This window comes from Panthera onca, chromosome C1 (assembly GCF_046562875.1).
Source record: "Panthera onca isolate mPanOnc1 chromosome C1, mPanOnc1 haplotype 2, whole genome shotgun sequence".
NCBI classification, from domain to species: Eukaryota; Metazoa; Chordata; class Mammalia; order Carnivora; family Felidae; genus Panthera; species Panthera onca.
Window position 1 is genome coordinate 97,115,738 of NC_138346.1, and position 25,499 is coordinate 97,141,236.

A 25,499-nucleotide genomic window follows, 5' to 3' on the forward strand; every position below is an offset into this window, starting at 1 on the left:
ATACTCACAGCCTTAATGGCCTACTTGATGTGATGGATTTAACTATGTATATATTACATAGCTTACAAATTCACATCTCCATCTAAAGAATTGTCCCCTGAACACAATCCTTGAATGTTTATTCAGATACTTAAATCAATATCTCCTTTTGGTTGGTAAACATCAATAATAACTGTGACACCCAATACAAACTTCACTAACACAAGGTCCACCGCTACAAACATATGGCCTTTACCAAAGTCTAGGAACTATTCTAAGATCTTTAATTATATTTAAAGTTTAATTTCATAAGTATCCCAGTCTTAACAAATCCAAAACTGAATCCCTGTTCCTTCCACCAAAATTTGCTCCTCCCATAGGCTTCCCCATTTCAGTTAATAACAACTCTATGTTTTTTGGTTGCTAAGGCAAAACATTTGGAGTTATTCTTTACTTTTGTTTCTTTTTTTTCCCCAATCCCCTGTCCTGAGCAGATATTATTGGCTCTAAATTCAAAACAATCCTAAATTGCCACCAATTCTCATTATCCATCTTGCCATGGCCCTGTCTATCCTCTCTCACGTTGAGTCTAAGAGTAGCCTAATAACAGGTTTTCCCATGTCCTCCCTCCTTTTCCACCTGTAATTTACAATATAGTAGTCAGAATGGTCCATTAAAACAAAAGTCAGATCGTGAAACTTCTCTCCTCAAAACCCTCTGTGTCCCTGTCCTTCCATATCCCTTAGGGTAGAAGCCAGTCCTTAAATTGGCCCATTAGGTCTCACACAGTGATCTGTCCTTTCAGACCATCTCCATTAACCCTCTGTACTCGCCCTGTTCCATCCCTACTACCCCCCTGCAGTGTCTTCACTGGGCTCAATCCTAAGGGCCACTGTACCAACATCTTATCTCTGACACCTGCATGGCTTCCCTACTCCCTCACCTCTTTTAATCATGCACTTACACTTAGATTCTCAGTGAGACCTTCACTGAGCTCTCTGTTTAAACTTGGATACTGCTCAGCCTTCCTTGCTTTGTCTCCATAGCACTGATTACCTTATAACAGAGAATACGATTTCCTTATGTATTCTTTCCGAATGTCGTTCTTCCCCTCCAGAATGTAAGTTCCATAAAGTCAAAAATATTTGTGTGATTTTTTTTCACTCATATAAGTAATTGAAAGAACTAGACAGGATATATTTTGAAGTTAGAACCAAGGACTTGATGAATCGGAGGTTGGGACCACCCATTATGCCTATGGCCAATTGCTTGGCCCTGATGCAATTGAAACGACCAACCTGAGAGAAGGACATAGCAGAACCCACGATGGTGCCTGCAGCCTGGCATCTCTCAGCTTAGCTCTTTTCTCCCCTGGGCAACAGCAGTTTCCTGGACACTGTTCTTTAGTCACCAGCATGAAAGTTGATTCTGATGGAGAGGACTTCTTCAGAAATCCTTATTTCTTGGCACCATGTTGATGAATCTTTTAATTAAAAGTCTTAATATTAATAACACATTAAACAAATTGACAATGAAAAACTTCAGATGTTTAAATATTGATAAAAATGTCTTAAAATCTGATCAGAAGCTGCACTTGACTTCAGATTATTTACATACTGGGAAAAGTAACACTTGAGCCTCTTTTCCCCTCACCTATCAAGCAAGTCACAGTGATATATATGATTTTAATCCTGACCTGTAAATCAAAATTCCAAACCATCAGCCCATAGCTACATATTGCTATTGTAAGCACCACTGGGCTATAAGAAAAGTAGAAGACACAGTATCTGCCTAGACAAGTGGGCACTTAATGTGGCATGCCCACATTTCTCACCGACAGCACAAAGCAAAAGAATGCTTTTGAGCACCAATTTCAAACTGTGTTAAATTTTCACAGTATACTTATTTTTGCATGGCTCTTATACCTATCCGAATAAATGGGTTAAAATTTTCCCCTTCAGCTTTTCAACTGGTGATGTGTTTATCCAACCAATTATTCTCCCCAACAACTACCGTCCTTCAGGGCAACTGAACATTTTCTAGCACTTGAGAAGAATGTACAAAACCATACACAATCCTGCTGGTTGTATTCTTGATGCTTTAAGAATTGTTTATGTATATGTAGGACCACTGTTATTTTCACTGATTTTTAAAAACTTTTGCCTTATTTCTTTGTAAGGGTATAAGCAGTAGATCTATGTGTGGTTATACTGAAGTGGCACATTAAAATAGTTCAAAGTATAGCACCTTATTTCATCTGTAGAAGAAACTAGTTTGGAAAAATCATTTTTCGAAGTTATCACTTTCTGTTAAAATAGATTTTCTTTAAAAAGCATTTTCACGAGAAAATGGGAAAAAAATTATGAAAATTCTTTAAGCTCTAACCTGGGGCTAAGTTCAGTATTTTCTTGTCCAGAACAAATGTTCCTTTTATCTCCCGAAATGCCAACACGACTGGAAGGGCTGTGCTTCTTTGCCACTGACAGGCCGGTTCTCCCTCTGTAAGCTTTATTTCCAAATGTACTTGAGAATCAACTTCTGACTCCAGACAAATGGCTGTTAGTTCTAGCTCTTACCTGCCAATTACAATACTTTGGGTATCTCTGCCAGTCTGTGGGTCAGCCTGATGATAAGATTACAGGACCTGTTTGTGTAGTTCATTAGCAGAAATTCGTTCCACCCAGACACAGCAGGCAGTGGCTTGGGATGGGGGTGGGGTATGCCAGGGCCTGCCAGGGTGGATTGATTTTTCTTACTAGGAACTGGGAAAGGAAAACAGTATTTCGCTTTGGGGATCCCCATTTCCCATTTCAGTTCCTCTGTTTGGGACAGACAATGGAAGCCTCTAGGCCCCTCTCTCCCAGAGCTCAGCCCCTGTCGCCCCCTCGCCCCTGTGGCCCCCTCCTCCCCTCCCCGCCCCTCGCCCACCGGCTTCCCCAACTCCGGCTCCAGGCGGAGATTTGTCAGAACCGTTCGGTTGAGACTGATTATGATTGCAGCAGATGGGCTGGATTTGACAGCCCGATCCTAAGCAGCTTCTGATGGGGGTGCCGCGGAGGGGCGGGGAGGGGGAGAAGGTGGGGGGCGGGAATCTGCGGGCCGGAGCCGCCCGGTAGGAGCGCACTGCGCAGCCCCGCCAGGCGCTCCAGGGCAGCTCTTTAACGCGCCTCAGGGAGGAAAGTGGCACGCAGACCCGAGGGGCCTCCCGGAACGCGGGCGAAACGTCCCATTGCTGGGAGGGCGCGGAGACACCCAGAGGCAGGCGCGGGGAGACCAGTGGAACACAACAAAGCGGAAGAGCTCCTGGGAGCGCGCGGTGTCCCGGCTGCCGTGGGCTGTGCGGCGTGCGTGGCCCGGGCCACCTCTGCGCGCTCCGGACCTGGCAAGTTTGTCAACTCCGGGTTCTGCGGCCAACGCCTGGCTGCCCCCCGAAGTGACAGCACTGCAGGGTCGGCCCCCAGGGAGGGTGGCACCCACCCCGCCCCCGCCCCGCTGCAAAATGCTCCAGCACAGGCCAGGTAAGGAGACGCTAGCCCTCGCCCCTCGCAGGCGCGCCCCCTGCGCCCGAAGCCCGGGCCTGTCCACTGGCCTTTCAGCTCCGTCCTTCCTATTGGTGCCCAAGGGCTCCCTGCATCCGTGCCCGCTCCTGTGCTCTCATGGGTCTACCTCTGCCCTCCACCTCCCTCTCCGTTGCCCTTCGTTCCCACCTTACCGGATCCCGACGGCAGGGGGAGAAGTTCGGGGAGGTGGCGCGCGGTTCTGGCTCTCTTCCCCAAGTGCCTGAGACCAGACACCCCTGACGCCCTAGGCGGGACGGCGGGTGGGAGCCGCGTGCGTGTGCCTCAGCCATCTCACGGTTCAGACGCAGTCCGAGCACCACACACACACACACACACACGCACGCACAACCTCCTTTCCACCTGTGGGGCCTCGCTTTTGTGCTGGAAGTGCAAACGAAAACACTCACACGTGCAGACATAATTCCACGTTGGCATTCTCCAGAGACTTCTGAAGGGTGGAGGGGTGGCGGGTGAGGGGGTGGATCTTTAGAACCCCAACCCACCCACGAGCAGTACCAGCTTGGCTTCTGCCCTCTCGGCCTTGACTCTCTTGTACAGATGCCAGCAGAGTGAGACATTTCCAGGCTGGACGGCAGGCTGCTGAGGTTGGCAAGGGCATTGCTGTGCCACCAGAAACCCCAAAACTTCCCACCCACACAGGCCAGTGGCTTGGTCCGCTACCTGGGCTGGCCCCTGCAGGGCACGCCCGCCTCTACCTGGTACCCGTCCCCCTCCCCCATCACCAATGGATTCCCGACCCTGTCTGCCAAGCTCACAGCCTCTAGCCTTGACCGCCCCCTCCCTTGCTGCTGCCGCCCCAGCTCGCCAGGAGTGAGGAGTGTGTGCCCTGTTGCTACTGGCAACTACCAGTGCCGAAAGCTCAGCCCCCAAAGCAGCTTAATGCTGATTGATGGGCAGGAATACGATATTTTCTGGAGCTTAGCAGCCGCTGATGCAGAGGCCCTCCCTACCGCTGGAGCCCTGCAGACCGCCCAGGTAGCAGGCTCTCTTCCTTCTCTTCTCTAGACCCCACCCGGCCCCTTAGATAAAAAGGGTGTTAGGATATCCTCATCTTCTGGGGTTAAATTCGGTGCCAGCCTTTGCTTTCCTGAGTAATCAGCTGCTACTCCAGAGTTTCCCTTCTTATTTTCAAGGCTTCAGTTGAGTAGGATAAATGAGTCCCCAGTTCCTGGACACTACCATCTTCCTTTCTATTTTCATCCTCCACCTCTTTCCCACACCCTTTCCTGCATACAGGTCCTTAAATAGATCAACCCTTCAATGACCAGAGTGATTAGCACAGATGCATCTAAAAGCATTTTCTAAAATGCTTCTAAAATTCTCCCACAGAGAATTCGGTCATTTCCACCCCTGGAAAGAGCCTGAAAATAAGCCCATTGCTGGGATAGACTTTGCTCCTTTTGTGTTTTGTTCTGTTTTGTTTTTTCCTTTTAACCCCCTCATACTCATTACCCTAGGCTTTTTCTGGGATGGCAGCCTCCTCCTGTAAGCTATCCTGAACTAGGGCAAATTTTCAGGACTAATGGAAATACCTGCCCCAACCTGTACCACCACGCCCTGCCCTCCCCAATACTGATTGCAAAGGGCCAGATTTCATTACTGAAGGAATGATCTTTAGAAGAACTTTTTCTGCAGTATTTCTTTTCAGCACCACAGTATTTTTGCCAAGTATTTTCATTATCTAAATTGTCATGCCTAGCTTCGTTTTGCCTGTGGACATTAATTTGGACAAGTATGTGATGTTTTAGAGTCATTCGTTTATGCATCCAAACAAAACTTTCTTCGGGAGGCTTCCCCTTGCTGGGCACCAGTGTAGGCCCCCGTTGGGAATGCAGCAAAGACAAGACCCAAATGCTTATTATCATTTTAAAGCCTGTGTTACAACTGGATTGGGGTTATTGCTATTATGGCTAATATTATAACAGCACACTACATATGAGCAGGACTTTACAGTTTACAAAAGGCTTTCACAGGCTTTATCTCCTTTAATCTCGGCAGCAGGAATTTTAAATAGCAGTGATTCCACCTAAAGGCCCGGTAATACTCACCAATCCTGCTTAACAAAAAAGAAAAGGAATCTTGCAAATCATCTCAACAGCGGATGGAGCTTTAGAACACAGAATAAACAATTCAGAAGAAGCTTATGAAGCTTAGTTACTGGAATGTAGCTTAGAGAAGATAAGTGGAATGCATGGGACATGCACATTCCCAGGAAGGCATCCTGGGAAGAAAGTCCATCCTGGGACCATGGTGGCTCAGTAAACTGCTGGCTGCTGGAGACGGCGACTTTCCAGGGTTCTGGACTGTTGCCTCATCCTAGGATCTAAAAGGGGTTGGAAGCGTAAGCATGAAGTTGCTGAGAGACTAGCAAATTAAGCCAAATGAGTAGGCAGTGATGTTACTTTCTTTAGCTACAAGGCATTCTTGAGATATCCGCAAGTTTCTAGTATATATTTACTCTAGAAATGAAGCAATTTTCTGTGCTGGGAGCATAAAAAAATGAGTTTATATACCTTGTCTGAGCCATATGAAGACAATTAAGGTTTTGATCATTTTCACCCATTATTTTGAGAACTGAGGATATCTCAGGTGGATAAGTGGCAGTGTTGCTTTTTATCATCTGCAGGGAGAATGCGTGTGAAGGCTTCACGTAGATGTGTTCATTTTCTCATCGCCTCCTTAAGCATGGACGGAAGCCTTTTCTCACTTCTGGGCTGTGAATATCATTCATGACTTTTCGCCAAAAATGATTTTTAGGATGCTGGCTGATAGTTATAAAATTTGGTTGGCACTTCAGACATCTTGATAATACTCTTCCTTGTCATTTTGAAACGTTTTCTTCAAAGTTTTGCAAGCAAGGTAGTATATCATTGAGAGCTTATTATGGCCAGAGGCTGGCTGTGGGTACGACCAGATTAACCGATAAGCCAAGGAGGTAATCACAGGGCAAGGTCTGTTACTAGGAAGAAATGGAGATGACCAAAGTAGCTTTTTACTGTTTAGTACCATGTGGCTTTGTGGGAACTTTTAGATGGGTAGGTTTTGTGAGTGTCCTTTTTTTCTCCTTAGGTTTTTTGCTGGAGAATTTGTTTACCAAAGCCCATTACTCTGTATTTGGCATTGCCATATATTATTTTCATTCTTAGAAATTATAACATTTTCGTTTACAGTTTAGTTTAGAACTTGTATGTCAATGAAAAACACATAACAAATATACGTATATTTGGGAAATTAGATGGACCTAATTGGCACTCCTCTGACAGACTTCAGCAGCTTCAGGTTTCAAAATGATGAAGTCAAGAGGGAGGTGCAGTGGATCCCAACCTGAGGCATACTGCTCACATTTCCCTGTTTAATGCGAGAGATGTAAACGGAACAGAGATTTTGGCACTGTGGTGATGATGGTTAATGTCAGCCTGGTTCAGGGTCATCAGTCTTCCCCACAACTCTCTAATGTAGGGCCCACCATTCATTCATTCATTCATTCTTTCATTCATCCAATAGGTATTTCCTGGGGAGCGCTTTTAGAGAATAGGGTCTGTGCTCCAAGCCCCCCTAGTTTTTGTTTTTTGTTTTGTTTGTTTGTTTGTTTTTCTGCAGAACTGTGCATTTCATGCCTGGCCAACAGGCATCTTCTTTTCAAATATCTGATGGTTTTGTCCTGTGGAGTTCTTGCAGGTATAGTTTGAAGGGCGCAGAATGCGGGTGTTTGAAAGGCCTTCTTGCTGCAGTGAAGTAGTACTGAGGGCTGCTGTCTCTGACTGCAGTTGCTTCCTGGATATTCTATTCTTCCACCTATGTAAACTCTGTTTGCACATGCCCCCTTCTGCTCAGACTTCCCGGTCAGCAGGTTGGCTCTTACAAATTTGTTGCTCTTCTCAGGGCATGGCTGTTTCACACTGCTTTCGAGAATGTAACCTACAAAGTTCATTAAGGAAGATGCCAGTAACTAGATTCTCAGGTAACTCAGGTAGGAGAGTTGAGGAAAAGGGAGGGAAACGAATCAGTTTATGCTGTGTGGGAAGATGTTGGAAAGAAGTCATAGCACTTACTGCTGGAGGTAAGTTTGTGGCTTCTAAATGGATTGTGAACTCAGAGTGTTACTAAAATTGTATGTTTCAGTGGTTAAGGGTTCAAACTTGGGAGTCTTACAGATCTGGGGTCACACTCCCATAGCATTTACTATTGATGTGATTTGGGCCAAAATTATAATCTCTCTAAATGACCTCAGTTTCCTTACCTGTAAAACATAAAAAAAAATATGCATTTGTAAGTTTTTAAGAGTAAAATCTAACATGTATCAAGGACATAGAACTGTCCCTAATGCACAGAAGGTTAACATATGCTATCTGCTAAGGTCTTTTAGTGTTATTTTCATATCGATTGGGACCTAGTCAGACTTTTTCACATTCAGCTCATTTCTGAACTATCTCCCAGAACCTCACAGAGAACAACCATTATAGGGAAGTTATAGTTTAAAGCAATTGCAGCTACTTTCAGGAGGAGCAAGTTCCTTCTACAAGTCTGATGACCAATTTTCTCTTTCAGGCACAAAAAATTTAGTCCATATGGTAACCCTAGAAAGTTTCAGTTAACATTAAGTCATCAAATGCCTGAGAACGGTGCTGTGCTGGGTTGCATGGAATGCAAAAATGAAAACCACAGTCTCGTTTTCTGCTTTCAAGTTCCAAGAGAGCAGGGGTTGATATGATAAATAATAATAATGATAACAGCATAGTAAGAAGGAACAGCATCATAATAAAGACACCTGTCATTTATTAAGCCCTGATGAGTGTCAGACACATTCTTTATTAAAGGAAGCAGTCATGCTGTCTGTGACACAGATGTTATTTTCTCCATTATAAAGATATTATATTATAAGAAACTTAAGTGCCAGAGTGGTGTTATTAACAAAATATTATGGGGTGCAAAGGGGAAAGTTATCCTTACCAGATAAGCCTACTTCAGGTGGTTTTTGCCAATGCTTTGAATGAATTGTTTGGAAATGTGAATGTGATTTATTTAATAACTACATTATCTAGGGTCGTGTTTGGGTTCTGCAGTCTCTTGATCCTCTACATTCTGTTGACAGCATTGTAGAAGTGAAAGAAAGAAAAGATTGGGCTTTGTTAATTAGCCAGTGAGGAATTTATCTCTGTCCTTTTTTTCTGTTCTTTGTTCATGTTCATTGCAAATGCCTTCAGGGAAATATCTTCCTTCTCTTAGAAGGCTTTTCCTTAATCTAAAGACCACATTATCATCAATAATTTTATGATTATTCTTTTAATGGCATGGGATTTAGGCTGCCAAAATGTTCTCTAATTTATACCAAGTTTTATACTCACGCATGTGCTTGTGCTGATTGCTAAGGGTGGCATTGTAAAATGTAAACTTAGTTCAGCTTACTGGCACAATCGACAAACAGTACACAACACACATTTTACCTGATGTACATCATTTTGACTTCTCCCAGATTGTTCCTCTTTTGTTTTTACTTGTAATCACTTCTTGTTTTGTGTTTTTTTTAATTACCTAAATGTATTAATATTCTAGTATTGTAGTACCATTTTCCCCACCTTCTCCCAAGTGACAGTTGTCCAAACTCAGCTGTCACTCTTCATTTTTTTTTTTTTCCTACTAAAACTGTATGAAATAGAATGTCTTCCCAAATTTCTGGAGTGATGGTTTTATCTCAGGAATAGTAAATTTGCCTAAATTACTGTAACATTAACGGGGAATCATGTAGGCTATGTAAATATTTTGTTGTGCATCTGAATTTTAATCTCTCAGAATGGTATTTTTAAAGGAAACTTGTTTAACTCAAGAAGGCATAGATTGTTCTTTACAGCTCACCATCCACTGTGTTCTGGTTTAAAGGACTTACAGCACCAAAATTTTCAGTCAAATGTAGCATTTCTACACATAGCTGGAAGGACTTGTTTCCTGCCTTATTCATTTTCTTGTCCAGTAAGTGACTGATCAGACTGTTGCTAAGTGCCCACCATGTGTCAGGCAACATGTTGGACATAGAGTGACTATGACCAGGGCCCATTATTCTAATATGGAACAGTTAGAGACAGAAAGTTATTAGTTCTCAAAAGAAGCAAATAAACAAAAGAAACATGCAACTTTGAAATGGCATGATTCTGCACACTTCCTGCTTTTGTCAGCTTTAAGATAGTATTTCAGGCTATCTCATCCTTGTTGTCTTATGCACTATTTTAAATTGTACTTGCATTTCACTAAGACTTTCACAAGGTAGGAGACTTTGTTCTTCTGTACCTCATAGTTCTGATTTTCCCTGAGACATTTCCAGATATTTTTTTTGCTCAGTGCTGAATGCCTAGCAGGTGTTCAATAAATGTGTTGAGTAGAGGGCAGGCGGAAAAGAAAGAAGGAAGGAAACAGGAATTTACTGTATTAGGAATTAGAAAAATATCTGATTTGGGATGTTTTCTCCTCCTCCTGAAAATCATCATGTCTCCTTAAGACCAGATTAGGGAACATATCTTTTGTATAGGACAGTCCCCTTTAGAGTTTGGTGAACATGACCTCAGGTGTGTGGTTTCTCCTTAGACATTTCAGCACTGGTGATGATTTTGTTGAAATTTTGGAATTCTCATGCTGCTTTGTGAATTTCCTTCACCCACTCTGCTAAATTTCAGTCACTCTGAGAGTTTCATTCTGACTTGACATAGTCTCCTTCTTCCTCTTTCTGTACTGAAATATTTGGAGAAATCCACTTTATTTTCATTAACAGATATTTATTCTGGGGCATCTGGGTGGCTCAGTCAGTTAAGCATCTGACTTGGCTCAGGTCATGATCTCACAGTCCATGAGTTCAAGCCCTGCATTGGGCTCTTTGCTCAGCTCTGTGCTGACAGCTCAGAGACTGGATCCTGCCTTGGATTCTGTGTCTCCCTCTCTCTCTCTGCCCCTCCCCCACTCACAATCTGTCTCTGTTTCTCTCAAAAATAAACAAACATTAAAAAAGATATTTATTGATCACTTGCACTGCACAAGATCTTGTCCCAGGTTTTATGGATTCATAGTAAATCATCATAAAATGCAATTAGATATAAGTCAGTTATAGAACTAGTTATAGAGATTCAAATGCCTGCCTGGGGTGCCTGGGTGGCTCAGTTGGTTAAATGTCCCAGCAATTGGTTTTGGCTCAGGTCATGATCTCAGAGTTCCTGGGTTCTAGCGCCACATCGGGTTCTGTGCGGGAGTTGCAGAGCCTGCTTGGGATTCTCTCTCTCCTCTCTCTCCATCTCTCTCCATCTCTCTCCTCTCTCTATGCCCCTCCCCCATGCGTGTTCATACCCATTCTCTCTCTCTCTTTGACAAAATAAATAAATAAACATTAGAAAAAAAAGATACAAATGCCTGCAAGGAGTATACTATCCAGGTGGAGTATGACATATCCTCAAAGGCACCAAACCTCCCCCCACCTCCCCCCTACCCCCCGCTCCCCCGCCATGTGAAATAGAAAAAGGAAATATGTGTAAAAGTAGTTGGAAGATGAAGCAACGAGTGAGGGCAGGGGTGGTTGAGACTTCTAGGACAGAGGCTTCCTGGAGGGAAAGAGAATGTAAGCTGACCCCAGTGGGCTTGGATATGAGGAAACAGGGAGAAAGAGCGAGCCAGGAGGTAGGTGACTTCCACTCAGACTCTCAGGAGGGCACTTGAGCAGCCCCCGAAGACAGGTGGGAGCAGGTGGAGAGGTGCATCAGGAACCCATTAATATGGGTCAGTGCATCCATGGTAAGCAATATCAACTTTATCCTCTGGGCTAACATTTCCCAAAGCCCATCTTCCAAAGATGGTAGTTCTGCTGGATGTAGGTGTGTAAGTCAAAACACAACCCTGTGGTTGAAGGTAGGAAAAGCTGAGAAAAAGTTAAAAAAAATTTTCTCTCCTACAGAGTTTCTCAGAGGATTTAATATGCTAATCTGCATTATTAATCTCTAAGCATTGCCCCAATTTTCTTTTTTCTTTTCTTTTCTTTTCCTCTCTTTCTTTCTTTCTTTCTCCCTTTCTTTCTTTTTCTTTCTTTCTTTCTTTCTTTCTTTCTTTCTTTCTTTCTTTCTCCCTTTCTTTCTCTTTCTTTCTTTCTTTCTTTCTTTCTTTCTTTCTTTCTTTCTTTCTCCCTCCCTCTTCCTCCCTTCCTTCCTTCCTTCCTTCCTTCCTTCCTTCCTTCCTTCCTTCCTGCAGGCTCCACACCTAGCATGGAACCCAGTGCAGGGCTTGAACTCAAGACCCTGAGATCAAGACCTGAGCTAAGATCAAGAGTCAGATGCTTAACTGACTGAGCCATCCAGGTGCCCTTTTCCCCATGAATATTAATCACTTAATTCAGTTGTAATAGAACATCTTGGGAGGGCAGATATCTGTGGATCTTACTTTGGGAAGTGCTATTGGAGGCCATTGATAATTTTGAATTACAGGCTATCTGGGTGAAAAGTTAGGAAAATGAGCCTGAAAATGGTGTAGATTGGGATCTGACTGGGGAGCACAGGGCTATTAGGAGAGTGACTGTATCAAGGAATACAGAGGACTGGGTTAGGGGACAACCTGAGAATGGGAAGGAAGGTAGATTTCATGAATTACTGGAGTGTGAGAACCCCTACTCTTTTTTGAATGACCAGAAAAAAAAAAAAAAAAAGAGCTGCCAAGGTGTGAGAATGAAAAATGGCTCTAAACTTTAAGATTCTTTTGCATTAGGAATCTTATGTAGCAAACTCTCTCTGGATTTCTGAATTTCTAGTATCTTATTTGACACTCAAGAGCAGTGAAGTACTCCAGATGTACTCTGAACTTGATGAGACACACACCTGAACTTACTCTAAACTTTGTAGACATGCACCTTTTTTGGAGGGATGCTCTATAGTCCAAATGTTTCCTCAAGAGAATATGACTAAAGCATGGCCCTGCTATTTTAAGCCTCACATCAGGTGTAATACTGCCATAAATGTCTCCATGCAGTCATCACATCTCCCTCTGGAAGGAAGTGGCTTCTGTGTACCAAGGGGTTGTCTGCAGCACAGGGAAGAGACCCTGCACCCCACTGTTGGGAATCTAGTTCTTTGTCTGGCTCAAGACTACTTTTATTGTTTTTCTTCATCGTGGGGAGCTTTATCAGAAATGACAGTGGACACCACACAGAAGTCATGCAGATTTTGTTGTCAGCTCTCCTGAGTTTATTCATCCCTAGAGATACAGAGATGTCACTGCATGGTGTTGAGTCCCATCATTTGTCTGTTTGGTCTCTGAGGGTTAGTCTTCACATTCTATTTAATCTGTGCACGGGAGTTAGGCTTCTGGCTTCTGGCTGTTCACCTAAGAATACACAAAATAATGATTTTTTCTTTTTCTGTGACTATTTTCTGCCTTTGAGAAATGTTCTTAACACTCCTTTTCCAAAATAGGTAGTAGTATAATGCAGTGGTATTAAATGAGAAGCTTCACTGCTTTTTCTCTAGAATTGATCATCGGAATAATTGGTTATGATAAGTTTCCCAGTTTTCTTACATATTTATGAATATAAATGCATTTAAATGCTTAATAACTCATTTATTCTCTGCATTTACTTATTTCCATTCCTACACCTATTATAACCCTGTTCGTGTGTTTGGAAGCTTGCAAATGATTCAGAGTACTTGCCATTATTAGTGTGAACATTTCTGAGTATTTTTCTCTTTTGTTGTGTGGAATTCCGTAAAGTGTCTGAATCCTTGTGATTCTCCAGTTATATTGCTTATTTGTACTTCTCATGGCCTTGAAAACCCTGAATTGTATTTCTCTCTGCTTCTTCCTGGATGGATCTCTGCCCATTGGTGTCTTATTGTTAAATTAACTTACACTGTGTAGATGCACCAGTGTCATTGAGCGTGGTGACTCCTTGAGGCTAAAGAAGGTCATGTTGGTCCCTGAATTCTTCATTTGGCTGTCTTCATTGGCTAAATTCACTGCATAATTGCAAAAATCTTCTTTTCCTTTCCTGAGTAGTGATTGTATATTCTTCATAAGTGTGTTACAGACTGTTGGCTGTGGAGGAATTATTATGATGTGTCCAGCTATTGTTGTTGTTTGTTTAGTTAGCATAAAATGGCCTGCTATCGCCCTGTGAATCTAGGAGATAAGGTGTGGCAAATGAAGGAAATGGGAGGTGAGGGGCACAGCTTAGAAGGAGTTCCCTGTCTGGGCACAGTTGTCCATGGCCCCTAGTGTGCTAAATTTAGACAGGGATTTTTTTTTTTAAAACAATAGAATGTTTTTATGTTTTTTTCATTAATTGTAGAATGATAATGAATGCAAAACAATGATCTATCTCTAATGGTTCATGTGGCCATATTTATTTTCTAGTTAGAAGTTACCGTACACTCAAGATTTTCGTGTTTTTTGTTTTTTTTTTCCACAGTTGAATGTGCTTTTAAGAACATTGGCTTTGCAGGGGTGCCTTGGTGGCTCAGTCGGTTAGGAATCCAACTCTTGATTTCCACTCAGGTCATGATCTCATGTTTCATGGGATTGAGCCCCTTGTCTGCTCTGTGCCGACAACGTGCTGGAGCCTGTTTAGGATTCTCTATCTCTTCCTCTCTCTCTGTCCCTCCCCTGCTTGCTTGCTTGTTTTCTCCCTCCCTCCCTCCCTCCCTCCCTCCCTCTCTCTCTCTCTCTGTCTCAAAATAAGTGAATAAACATTTTTAAAAAATTAAAAAAAAAGAATGTTGACCTTGTCTTTTGACATATAAATTTAAGAGTATTTTTCAGTGTTATACATGTTACTTGATAAAAATAAAAGCAAATGTGAACAGTGTATTATTAATGTTTATAACAATAAAGCAATTGTAACAGCATTTTAAGAAGGTTGGAACAAAGACATGCCAAATCGACCATAATCACTGTACAATAGTTGTTTTGTGGGCACAACTTTTCCTAATGGGGTTCTTAATTTTAATGAAGGATTTAATTAGCTCCTTCTCACAGTTTCTATTTTTACAAAATTAAGTTTAAGAAGAGTGTGTAAGTTTCCATTTTGTTCAGTGAACAAGAGATAATATCACATAAGTATAAACATACACATGTATCTTACTTATTATGTTAATATACAGATGAGTACCATTTCCCACAAACTAAATCACACATCTAAAACCAAATAGATCAAACTATATTTCTAACTTCACCCTTAGTTTGTTTGAAAGTTTTTAATAGGGCATTAGACTGAATGTTTTATATAGTCTTAATTTACCCATTGTTCCTTCTACTTTTAAATAGAAACCGCAATATTTAGTTTATTCATACAATAGAAATGTATATGCTTTGGGGTTTGGGGAAGAATATAATTTTATTTTTATTTTTTTATTAAAAAAATTTTAAATGTTAATTTACTCTTGAAAGAGAGAGAGAGAGAGAGAGAGAGAGAGAGAGCGCGCGCAAGTGGGGGAGGGGCAGAGAGAGAGAGAGAGGGGGACACAGAATCCGAAGCAGGCTCCAGGCTCTGAGCTGTCAGCACAGAGCCCAATGCAGGGCTCAAACCCACAAACTGCGAGATCTTGACCTGTGCCGAAGTCAGATGCTCAACCGACTGAATCTTTAATAAAAATCGTGTTCCTTACCACTGTCATGTTTTACTTAGGAGTTGATACATAAGTTGTTCATTAATACAACTCTTGATTATCTTATTTTGGTATTAGATTTTTCTTCCAATACAAAAAAAAAATGGGTGAGACTACCAGTGACACCATCTGCTTTCCAAAACAAAAGCTCTGGGTACCTGTGTGGCTTAATTAGTTAAACACCCGACTCTTGATTTGGCTTGGGTCATGATCTCACGGTTTGTGAATTTCAGCCTTGCATCTGGCTCTGTGCTGCCCGCATAGCACAGAGCCTGCCTGGGATTCTCTCTCTCTCTCTGCCCCTCCCCCATTCATGTTCTTTCTCTTTCCCTCAAAATAAATAAACTTAAAAAAATGGTAAATGGATAGTTCAAAGGACTCTTAGTGCTCTTGGGTGCCACTGACCGCCCAAAGGGCAAAGGGCCTGTTTTTATGAGGATTTTTATATCTCATTTCATTTGACAGAACAGGTAAATCCAAATATTCACTTTTTGCCAGTCAACATAGCCATGCTATATTTTGTACTAATTTCTGGTATCCAGTATCACTAGACCTTCCTTCACCCTATGTTAGGACTGTGAGTATTCTGGACACACATTCCCTAAAGCCATTGCTTACACCTTCGTTTTCCCTGAGGGACAAAACTCAAATAAATCAATGGATCAAAGGAATGGGGAATATAGCCATTCACTAGAAGCCCAAGGATTTCTGCTTTTTAGCTTTGCTTCTAAAAATGTTAATAAGTAATGTATTAAATAGTTGTCTTTGAGTTTATTTCCCATTTGAAAAAAAAAAAACGATGTGTTTCAAATCTCTGAAAACAGAACAGTATTTATGTGAACATTCATCCCTAAAGAAAGCAAGAAAATACAAATAGTGGAACTGAGAACTTCTGGGATAACTGTGAAGTGCTTGACAGCTCAGGTTAATTCAGCAACAATTCTTCACATTTCTAGAAAACTTTTTTTTTTCTTTGCCTAAGTCCCTCATACTCATTATTTCATTTTGATCCCATAGCACCCACAAAAATCTAAGAAAACATTTTATTATTTTCATCTTTTATAAAAGGAAACTTTTTTCGGTAATTGAATTGCTTGTTTAATTTCCCACAGCTAGTGATTTCAAGTTTCCAGACTCCTAGTTGAAAGCGAATTTCCTTGTAACACATGGCTTCCATTTATATTATTTAAAATAGATGTCTAATAATTAACAACCTTTTTTTTTGTTTGTTTGTTTAACCCAATACTCTCCCTCTTTAATAGAGACCAACAATTATGTGACATGTTTAGTGAGAAATGTTAACACAGTTCCTGAGAAAATGGGCTCAGCAATCACAACTGATTTCAAATCCATCTCTACCTGGCCTTGGAGAGTTCAACCTCACCCAATGTCATGTGTAAATTGGTGTCTTAATGCCCTTCTCACACTATGGTAGTGAATATTAATTTAGATGATGTATGTAGAAGGTGAGGCATATAGTGAATGTTCAAATGGTGGCAGCTCTCTCCATCCTCTTCATTGTTACTTTTATCTATTACTCCATAATAAGGAACCTCCAAACTTAGGGTTTAAAACAATTACTATTGTACTCCCTCATACAGGTCTGAAAGTTGATTAGGCTTAGCTGGGTATTTCTTCTGTTCCTCATGTTATTGGCCGGGGCTGTAATCACCTTGAGGCTGGACTGATGATGGCTCACCTGCATGTCTGGTGCTTTGTTGGGGATGACTAGAAGGCTGGGCTCAGCTGGCTTGCAGATATGGCTGGATTGGTCTCATTCCATGTGATTTTTCCATCCCGTCTCTCTAGCAGAACTTCTTATGTGGTGACTCAGGGAAAAAATAAAAACTTCTAGATCTCCATGTGATTCATGTGATTTTTCCATCTCAGCGCTCCAGGAGGATTTCTTATATACTGACCCAGGGCAAAAATAAGAGCTTCTAGACTTCCTTAAGGCTAAATCCTGGAAGTGTCAGGATATTACTTCTGCCATGTTCTATAGGTTATAGTGATTCACAAGACCAATGTATTTTCAGTGAGAGAGGGGCCTAAACCAGGGCATGAATACCTAGAAGTATGAGTTATTGGTGGACCATTTTTAGAAACCAACTATCAGAGTCCTGCTTGTCATCTAAAAGTTGTAGGGATATCTTTCTCAGGCTTTTGCAGTGGAGCCATGAATATGATAGATGTCTGTCTAGCTCTCTGCCACTCTATGAATTAATGGGATTAATGGTTGCTCTTCTAAAGAACATGCTCAAGTCAAGCATTTTCTGTCACTATGAGGTTCACGTGGTAGAGGAGCTGGTAGAACATGTCTGGGAGGGATTTTGTGATAATATCAAATCACATCTGAATTTATAATCTTAAGCCATTTTTTCATGTATTTTGTCCTTTTTCTCTCACTGTAGTACACATGGATTTGCCCTATATCCTCATTTGATAGATAAAGAAACTGAGACTAGGAACTTATATGACCTTCCCAATGGCACAAAGCTTGAAAACACAGAAATAGAGTTCCAACCCAGGGCTTGTGCACCTCAGACATCACATGTCCATATTGCTTCCACTTGAGGGGTCAGTGTGATGAAAGGGGTGGGGGGTGGCGGTGGTAGGAGGTGTGAGTGTCAAGTGATTCTAATGAGTGCAGGGTATTGAAAAGACAATTAGGGTGCTAGATAGGACATGAGCTCACAAGGTGTTTTGTAATTCTACAACTGTCTGCGTTGTGAGCTCCAGCCCTTCACTTCTCTATTCTACAGCTTTCATTTGTTTTATTTGTGGGATATATGTGTATATATATGTATCTATACACACACACAAACACACACACACACACACACACACACACACACACACACTGTCTATTCCAGGAAAGGTGGAAGAATATACTTGCCTTAACCACTTTGTAGGCTTGTCATCAATGTTAAAAGAAGTAAATTATGTAAAGGTCCGGCAGAGTGCCTGCATATATTAGACATCCCAGATATCTTTGTTCTCTTTTCCTCCTTTCCTGTGTTTCTTTTCCTCCTTTCCTGTGTTTCTTAAGGAATCTGCTTTCTCAGGCCACAGAGCTGAACACAGATTATATTTTGAAATGCATTGAGCAATATCAGTGTACTTTGTGTCATCATAAATGAATGGATAAAGTTGGGGACTGCTTGCTTGATTTTTGCACCAGGAATGATGTTACGGATGCCCACTTCAGAGGCAGCTTTAGATAGATGACATCTGTACCCTGAAATACAGAATCAGTTATCCTGTCAGAGGACTGGGGATGTGAATGGATCCCTCTGTCCAGAATGCTGCTGGCAAAGTCTTCACCTCACATGTCAACAAAGTTGTAGTCTGCGGATGCACCCCAGGACTGCTATCTGGTTAAGAAGAGTGATAAAGGATTGTGGCTTGCTTTTGTAAATGGCTGCTTCAGAAGATTATTCAGGACATGAACTCTACCAGCAGCAAGTCAATCCCAAATTTAAATTTGTAGGTACCATACACTAGGACTCTAGAAGCCTTCTGGGCTCTCTTTTTGGTTGACATTATTGAAGAGACACTTTTCTCCATTTGGTGGTGCTCCTGGGCAGCCTGACTCTGGCCTCATATACCTCTGGGCCATAAAGGAAATGTTTGCGCTCACTCCACCAAGAATGCTGGAGAATGTTAGTGTACCCTCCTTTGCCTGAATCAACATCAGGGTAGAAGAAATATATCCTTGGAGTTTAAAAATTGACCATAACATGGCAAGCTTTGCTCACAGACCTCTTATGGTCTGATCTGTTGGTATCTATGCAGAGAGGGGCCGAGCTTCAGCCACTGATGAGATGTCTCTGACTTGGGACATTGTTGGAAGGTTAGGCTTTTGTGTGTCTGCTTGGCTGCAACAAGAAAGAGAGTTGTGTGCTGAGAATGCAAAGCTCAAAGAGTGTCCCCTCTCTTCAATTGCTTCTAGGCATGGGTCCCTCAAAACTGACCTGAACACACACATTTCTTCCTTCTTTTTAAAGATCTCTGGAAAAGTGATTTTAGAACTTTCCTCAGGAATCTTTACTGCCATGAGCTCTCTCCCCATTACTAATAAACATCTCTCCAGCCTGAAAACCAAGCTTCTGTTCTCTTGTTTGTTTAATCAGCAGATGTGGGGATTAGACTGTCATCATCTTGTGAATAATGATGCTTCAGGTATTGGAGGGACATTATTAACTTACTACAGCTAACTTCCCTTTACATTATGTACTTCTAATTCTTGAACTCAAGGTCTGTGAGATAATTTTTTTTCTAAAGAAATTAAAATAATATTTTAATGGGTTATGGCCAAGGCCAAATATGAGGAGACTTCCTCCTACTTTTGGGATCTAAGACCTCCATTTCAGAGAACCATTCAAATAAACAAAATGCAGTGGATTATTCACAGAGCAGAAACTCTGCTTTTGTATCATGTCTGATCTCCATTGCTATTAAAAAGAATAAGCTTTTAAAAATAAATGTTAAGAGTTCATGTTTCTTTATATGCACTGAGTTTATTTGCATTTTCTAAACTTCACATCTAAATTCTTAGTGGGTAGCAAACTTCTGCTTCAGAAGTTGGGTATGGTGCCTTCTGTGCTTTTCCATGCTTTTGGGGGTGGGGGTCATCTTTCATGTACTGGATATTGTGGTTAGTGTTGTTGACCTCCTTAAGATCCCTGAGCCTGCTGAGGTGAGAGCCATGTCACCAAATAAGGACCAACATATTCATGGAAGGCCTGACCTGTCTTTGGGAGCTCAATGGTAGTTTTAGTCTTCTGTTTGGTTGCTCTATGACTAGCAGCAGATATTTGCTTTCAACTTTAATAAAAATAAATCTGAGAAGATTTGTTTCCCACATGGGGTCTTTTCCACTGGGAAATTAGCAGGCAGCAAAATACCCAGGAGGGCAGAGCTGGCCTCCGGAACAGCCGACCTCATCCTCTGCCCTCCTCGAGGTATCTGGAGGATCGTTTGGTGCTGTTTCTTAGCACTCCTGAAGGGTGGCTTGTACCCAGCTTCATCTCGACTGTGAGACTGAGAATTCAGCCAAGGAAAGCATCACTCCCACTCCCGCAGTGAGTGCCAGGTGAGACAGAAGTCCCAGCCATGCAGGCTTCTGGCCAGCAGTGACCTGTTGAAGTGGCTGAGGTGGGTGGTCCTGCTCTAACCGTCCCCACTCATCTGGGGCCTGGGCTGCTTGCCAGCTGGCCCACCCCAGGTTAAGCTCCTGCTGGGGCTTGGCCTCCCAGGCCCCATCCTGGCTGCATGCTTTCTCCATTCTCCATGGCGTGTTTCTCTCCCCATCCTACTTCCTTAAGGCACTGCTTACTGGTGAGCTCAGCAGGAGAGGAGTTGTTTCTGCTAAGGGTCGATCACATAGCTGCAGATTAATGAGCAGTCCCTTGTAGGAAATATTTACACATTTCATCAAAACCTCAAAGGCTTGAAGCCATTGTTTTCCCTTGTGTTGTAGACTCTATTCTCTGATGTCCTGTCAGGAACCTGATTCTTGCAGATCTCCTGTCATTCCTCTGGTTAAAACCTCCCCACTTAGGTTGAATTAGAACAAAGAAAAATCTCTCTTGCTGAGGCCTCAGCATTGGGCCTCATTGGGCCCTGCCTTCTCCTCTTGCTTTCCTTTGCCCCCATTCTCTTTCCTTAGCTTGTGAAAGCACACTGCTGGCTGCCTGTCTCTCTTCTCTTGTGTAACCCTTATCTTTAGGTCTTAGTTTAAACTTCCTTCCTCCATTGGCTAGGTCAGGGCCCTCCTAGGTCAAGGCACAAGACCATGTGCCTTGTCTTAGTCAGCTTGGGCCACTATAACAAATACTACAGGCTGGGTGGCTTGAGTGACAGACATTTATTTCTCATGGTTCTAGAAGCTGGAAATCCAAAATCAGGGTGCTGACAAACAATTTGGTGTCTGGGGAAGGATGTCTTCCTGGCTGCCTTCTCATTGCGTCTTTCGTAAGGATGCTAATCACCTTCATGACTCATTATTGTTTCTCAAAGACCCCACCTCCAGGTACCTTCACATAGGGGATTAGGGCTTCAACATATGAAATTTTGGGGAGCACAAATATTAGATCCATAGCAGACATCACATGCCTCCTCTGGAGCTCTCATAGCATTGACTGGAGTTGATTTGGGGTCAGAGAGTCAGCTTATAAACATAGAGACTGTGTCTGTGTCATTTTTTAATTGAAGGACCAAGAGAACAAAGGAAGAAGCATGCTCAGATCAGGTCAGGCTGGGGATGGTGGTATCCAGAGCAGTCTTAGAGAGTGTATTAGTTTTCTATGGCTGCTGTAACACATTACCACAAATGCAGTGGCTTACAATGGCACTCATGTATTGTCTTATAGTTCTGGAAGTCATTGGTCTGCAATGGATTTTTCAGGTTTAAAATAAAGGTGTTGTCAGGGCTGCATACTTTTTTTGAGGTTCTTGAGGAGAATCCATTTGCTTGTCTTTTCCAGCTTCCAGAGGCCACCTGCATTCCTTTGCTCCTGGTCTCCTTCCAGCCGTTAGAGCACTCTGACCTCTGCTTCCATGGTCACACCTCCTCTATGACACTTACGTTCCTGCTTTCCTCTTGTTATAAGGACTCTTGTAATAAAATTTGGGTCACCTGGATGACCCAGGATCACCTCTCCATCTCAAGAGCAATAATTTAATTTTATCTTCAAAGTTCCCTTTTGCCATGTGAGATTTGCACAGGTTTCAGGGACTAGGCTGGGGACATATTGATGGGTGAGGGTCATTATCTGGCCTAGCATAGAGTTTTTGTGACAGAGAGAGGTGGTGTCAGCCAGAGGACATCTAAGCTAGAGCCAGAGGAGTCAGAAATATGCTCTGAGGTGGGACATAGGTTGATGAGAAAAAGCATGAAGAATGCTAAGGAGGAACATCTTTATGATGGGTTTGGCTGCTCTGGGGCTAAAGTAAGAGGTGTGGGTCAGCAGGTCCTTTTAATGTGGGTCCCGTCTAGCAGAGTGTTATGCCAGGCTAAAGACTCCCTGGTGGCATTGCTTCCAAGAGCGAGGAACACAGTACAGCATGCAGAGTCAGTGCTCAGCAAGGGTTTGCCGATGGCCAGCTGGAGTTCAGCTCTATAGCAAGGCTGGAGACGGACTGGAGTGATCCCCACAGTATGTATGGGGACCTCTGCTTGCATGACACTCGCCTCTGGTCCTCCTTGTGTCCTCCCTGACTTAAGAGGACACTTGGAGCCATGGGACATGGGTCCCTCTGGAAATCTATAGAGGATCCTTGGTTGGCCAGGCTGGGTTTACCCAGAAGTTATTTTCCCACTTCAGAAAAATTTACTACCATTGTGCCCTCAGCGGTGTGGAATGGGGAAGTGGCTCCCAGGGCCAGGACTATGGTGGGCCTGCACACATCATTTAAGGAGGTATCCCTCAGGAACAAACTCACTAAGTCCTTCATCTGTTCATTTGGGACCTTTGTCTGACAGCTATATTTGTAGTTTGGTGATAGATATTTCCTCATTTCTTCCTCTTTTCCTTCCTCATTTCTCTGTATTCCACATGAATATCTGCATCGATGTTTTCTACTCCAGCGTAGATATACAGGCTTTGGATATATTATTTTTTACATCCGAGCCATGGCTAGAACTGGTAGAGGTACAGGCTGTGATGGGGGATGTGGTTTATCTCTTTTGGGGGGATTCAAAGATAAAAAACTTAATAATTACTATGATATTTTCCTATTGCTGCTATAGCAACTTACTACAAACTTAATGGCTTAAAACAATTCAAATGAATTATCCTACAATTCTGGAGGTCGGAAGTCCTAAAATCAAGTGGTTGGCAGCACTGTGTTCCTTTAAAGGCTCTAGGGGAAGATCCACTCTTTGCCCTTCCATCTTCCACAGGCTGCTCACATTCCTTGGATTATGGCTTCTTCTGGCAGTGGGATCACTCTGATCTCACATCCGTGGAGAAGAGTCACATTTCCTTTTGTGACTCTGACTCTTTCACATCCTTTTTTTTTTTTTTTTTTTTTAACTTTTTTAATGTTTGTTTTTTATTTTTGAGAGACAGAGACAGAGCACTATCCGGGAAGGAGCAGGAGGACAGGGATACACAGAATCCAAAGTAGGCTCCAGGCTCTGAGCTGTCAGCACAGAGCCTGACATGAAGCTGGAACTCATGAACCATGAGATCATGACCTGAGCTGAAGTAGGACGCTCAACCTACTGAGCCACCCAGGTGTCCCTTTTTCACATCCTTTTTTTTTTTTTTTTTTTTTTTAAATTTTTTTTTATTTTTTTTTATTTTTTAATATATGAAATTTACTGTCAAATTGGTTTCCATACAACACCCAGTGCTCATCCCAAAAGGTGCCCTCCTCAATACCCATCACCCACCCTGCCCTCCCTCCCACCCCCCATCAACCCTCAGTTTGTTCTCAGTTTTTAACAGTCTCTTATGCTTTGGCTCTCTCCCACTCTAGCCTCTTTTTTTTTTTTTTTTCCTTCCCCTCCCCCATGGGTTTCTGTTATGTTTCTCAGGATCCACATAAGAGTGAAACCATATGGTATCTGTCTTTCTCTGTATGGCTTATTTCACTTAGCATCACACTCTCCAGTTCCATCCATGTTGCTACAAAAGGCCATATTTCATTTTTTCTCATTGCCACGTAGTATTCCATTGTGTATATAAACCACAATTTCTTTATCCATTCATCAGTTGATGGACATTTAGGCTCTTTCCATAATTTGGCTATTGTTGAGAGTGCCGCTATAAACATTGGGGTACAGGTGCCCCTATGCATCAGTACTCCTGTATCCCTTGGGTAAATTCCTAGCAGTGCTATTGCTGGGTCATAGGGTAGGTCTATTTTTAATTTTCTGAGGAACCTCCACACTGCTTTCCAGAGCGGCTGCACCAATTTGCATTCCCACCAACAGTGCAAGAGGGTTCCTGTTTCTCCACATCCTCTCCAGCATCTGTAGTCTCCTGATTTCTTCATTTTGGCCACTCTGACTGGCGTGAGGTGATATCTGAGTGTGGTTTTGATTTGTATTTCCCTGATAAGGAGCGACGTTGAACATCTTTTCATGTGCCTGTTGGCCATCCGGATGTCTTCTTTAGAGAAGTGTCTATTCATGTTTTCTGCCCATTTCTTCACTGGGTTATTTGTTTTTCGGGTGTGGAGTTTGATGAGCTCTTTATAGATTTTGGATACTAGCCCTTTGTCCGATGTGTCATTTGCAAATATCTTTTCCCATTCCGTTGGTTGCCTTTTAGTTTTGTTGGTTGTTTCCTTTGCTGTGCAGAAGCTTTTTATCTTCATAAGGTCCCAGTAATTCACTTTTGCTTTTAATTCCCTTGCCTTTGGGGATGTGCCGAGTAAGAGATTGCTACGGCTGAGGTCAGAGAGATCTTTTCCTGCTTTCTCCTCTAAGGTTTTGATGGTTTCCTGTCTCACATTCAGGTCCTTTATCCATTTTGAGTTTATTTTTGTGAATGGTGTGAGAAAGTGGTCTAGTTTCAACCTTCTGCATGTTGCTGTCCAGTTCTCCCAGCACCATTTGTTAAAGAGACTGTCTTTTTTCCATTGGATGTTCTTTCCTGCTTTGTCAAAGATGAGTTGGCCATACGTTTGTGGGTCTAGTTCTGGGGTTTCTATTCTATTCCATTGGTCTATGTGTCTGTTTTTATGCCAATACCATGCTGACTTGATGATGACAGCTTTGTAGTAGAGGCTAAAGTCTGGGATTGTGATGCCTCCTGCTTTGGTCTTCTTCTTCAAAATTACTTTGGCTATTCGGGGCCTTTTGTGGTTCCATATGAATTTTAGGATTGCTTGTTCTAGTTTCGAGAAGAATGCTGGTGCAATTTTGATTGGGATTGCATTGAATGTGTAGATAGCTTTGGGTAGTATTGACATTTTGACAATATTTATTCTTCCAATCCATGAGCAGGGAATGTCTTTCCATTTCTTTATATCTTCTTCAATTACCTGCATAAGCTTTCTATAGTTTTCAGCATACAGATCTTTTACATCTTTGGTTAGATTTATTCCTAGGTATTTTATGCTTCTTGGTGCAATTGTGAATGGGATCAGTTTCTTCATTTGTCTTTCTGTTGCTTCATTGTTAGTGTATAAGAATGCAACTGATTTCTGCACATTGATTTTGTATCCTGCAACTTTGCTGAATTCATGTATCAGTTCTAGCAGACTTTTGGTGGAGTCTATCGGATTTTCCATGTATAATATCATGTCATCTGCAAAAAGCGAAAGCTTGACTTCATCTTTGCCAATTTTGATGCCTTTGATTTCC

The 25,499-nt window shown here is 42.3% G+C and overlaps 1 protein-coding gene and 1 long non-coding RNA gene across 7 annotated transcripts in view; one reads left to right on the forward strand and one right to left on the reverse strand.

Annotated features, from left to right (window-relative positions):
• LOC144617172 (uncharacterized) overlaps positions 1-3,937 on the reverse strand; it is a 77,274-nt gene extending 73,337 nt beyond the window's left edge. The window contains exon 1 of one of the 2 annotated variants that reach the window (XR_013557340.2): positions 3,692-3,915. This is a non-coding gene — a long non-coding RNA (uncharacterized LOC144617172). Of the gene's footprint in view, positions 1-3,691 lie in introns of both variants that reach the window. The other variant, XR_013557339.2, reaches the window with a different exon arrangement.
• NCKAP5 (NCK associated protein 5) overlaps positions 1-25,499 on the forward strand; it is a 968,925-nt gene that overhangs the window by 386,768 nt on the left and 556,658 nt on the right. Inside the window, exon 1 of one of the 5 annotated variants that reach the window (XM_060622501.3) lies at positions 3,090-3,497. The exons of the other annotated variants lie outside the window; for them this stretch is intronic. The gene's annotated coding sequence lies outside the window, so the exon portion shown is untranslated. Of the gene's footprint in view, positions 1-3,089; positions 3,498-25,499 lie in introns of those variants that run through there. 5 annotated transcript variants of the gene reach the window in all.